The sequence below is a fragment of the Chrysochloris asiatica genome, unplaced genomic scaffold (assembly GCF_000296735.1).
Source record: "Chrysochloris asiatica unplaced genomic scaffold, ChrAsi1.0 scaffold00254, whole genome shotgun sequence".
Lineage (NCBI taxonomy): Eukaryota > Metazoa > Chordata > Mammalia > Afrosoricida > Chrysochloridae > Chrysochloris > Chrysochloris asiatica.
Window position 1 is genome coordinate 359,657 of NW_006408772.1, and position 2,601 is coordinate 362,257.

The following is a 2,601-nucleotide window of genomic DNA, read 5'->3' on the forward strand; positions in this document are numbered from 1 at the left end:
CGTAAAGATTTACACCCTCGGAAACCCTTTACAGGGTCGCTATGGGTCGGAACCGACTCGATGGCACATAACAACAACAACAACATATATAGATAGATATATATGCAAGCAAACATGTATATATAATGTTTGTTTGCTCCAAAATAGTATCATTCTATCTGGATGTATAGTGCTTTAAAGTAAAAGGTTTAAGTGCCAGGGACACAACTCACTGTTAGTCATAGAGATATCTACAGTCTCCATTCCACAGCACCTTGCAATTAAAAGGTATGATGCTGTTGGATAAAGCACTGCAGTATGAGTTTGAAATGCACAGTAGGCAGTTCAAACCCACCAGCCGCTCCTGGGAAACCCTATACAGGGTTACTATGAGTCAGAAGAGACTCAATGATATTTAACAAAAACAACAGATACCTAGCTGTTGGTTACTGAGTATTCCTTGAAGTCAAAATTATCTGGCTACCTATATTAGTTTCTATTCTATGCTTCCAGTTCGTCTCTCTATGCATAATCCTAATTTGCAATTCATGATCATTTTTTACATATGGTATTGGACAATATTAGATTGCTAGCCAAAAATTTTTATGGCACTTTTAGAAAACATTTTATTGTGGTCTGGGTAAAAGTTTACAGTGCAAGTTGATAACACATTCAACAATTTATGCACATTTTATCTTATGACATTAGTTGCAATTCCATCAAGGTAACAGCACTTTTCCCATGTTACCCCTGGGTCCCTGTTTCAATTCACCTGCCTCTCCTGTCCATTCTTACCTCCTGATCTATAGAGAAGGGTTCAATTTCAAATTTGAAGAGTATCTGAGGGCTATAGTCTCTGGGGTTCCTGCCAGTTTTAGAAGACTAGTAAATCTGGTCTTACTTATGATTTTGAATTTTGTTCTACATTTTTCTCTCACTCTACCCAGAAACTTCTATTATGTCACCTTTCAGAGTGGTCAGTAGTGGTAGCCATACACCAACTAGTTCTTCTAGTCTCATGCTAGTTTAGGTTGTGGTTTGTGTGGTCCCTTAGTCCTTTGAAATAATTGTTTCCTTAAGTCTTTGATTTTCTTCACTCTTCTTTTTCCCAGATGGGAAAACAACCAATAGTTATATTTTCTATGGCTGCTGGAAAGTTTTTAAGACCCCAGTCATTACTCACCAAAGTTGGATATTTAACATTGACTTTATGGAAATGTTATATCAATTAACCTAGGTGTCCCCTGAAACTATGATCCTGAATCATCAAGTCCAATGACTCAGTCCCACAGGTATTTGGTTATGTCTAGGAAGTTTGCCTAAGGAGTCCTGGTGTGACATTGTCGGATAAAGCACTGGACTGTAAGATTAGGTTGAACTACAAGGTCAGTGGTCACATCCACCAGCTGCTCCTCAGAAACCTTATACTTGACGGCATGTGCGAACAACAACAAAGAAGTTTGCATAACTTTGCCCTCTGTATGCTGTACTATATATCTGGATATATTTGTAACATATACAAATATGTATATAGAAATATCCTATTCCACATATATGCTCATGGTGTACTCCAATACTCCATTCCACACCTGTTCATCTTACATATCTACCGGTGTATCCAGTTATAAATTATTGCATGCTGTTACAGCTATTGCAGTATTGTGTATGTAATAGTATTTACCATGGTTGACTTTTACTCTTGCATATCTCACAGTGTCTTCATTTGACTTGAACTTTGATCTCTCCCTTGTTGTCTATTGCCTCCTTTCAGTCAGTAAATACGTGTCTACTATCTAGTTAGTAATTTCCCTCCTTATCCCTCCCATTCCTTGTAACCATGAAATATGTTTCTTTCTTTGTGTAACCATTTTCTTGACTTTTTATAATAGTTGTTGTTGTTGTTGAGTGTTGTCAAGTCAGTTCCAACTCATGGTGACCCGCTATAGGGTTTCTAAAGAGCGACTAATGAGCTTGAACCGCTGACCATGTGGTTAAAATAACTTTGCAGTCCAGTGCATTAATCCACAGAACCACACCAAGACTCCAATAATAGTAGTGTCATAAATTTTGTACTTTTGAAATTGACTTAATTCTTTCAGCATTTGTAATGTCCTGTAGGTTCATCCATGATGTGTGATGTCTTGTCAATTAATCACTATTCTTTACTATTGTGTAATTTCCATTGTGTATATGTACCATAATTTATTCCTGTTCCCCCACTGATGGGTATTTAGGTTGTTTCTATCTTTTTGCTATTGTGAATAATGCTGCAATAAACATGGGTTTGCATATTTGTGCACAACTCTTATTTCTCTAGCATATATACTTAGTAGTAGAATTGCTGGATCATGTCGTATTCATATATCTCAATTTCTTAAAGAAGTCTCATCATATTTTCCACAGTGATTGTGTATGAGAATTCAATTCCAATCTTCCCATACCCTTGCCAGAAATTGTTGTTTTCTGTTGCTTTTGTTTTCATTGCTATATCATGAACACATTAATATCAAAACATTAATGAGATATCATGTCATCCTGGCAATAATAGCTTTTTGCCAGGGTGACATGATATCTCATTAATGTTCTGATTTGCATATCTTTAATGGCTAATTATTAGGAAGA

At 36.4% G+C, this 2,601-nt stretch overlaps 1 protein-coding gene across 1 annotated transcript in view; it reads right to left on the reverse strand.

Moving 5' to 3' along the window:
* LOC102830676 (transmembrane protease serine 11G-like) overlaps positions 1–2,601 on the reverse strand; it is a 44,926-nt gene that overhangs the window by 6,354 nt on the left and 35,971 nt on the right. The gene's annotated exons all lie outside the window — the stretch shown is intronic.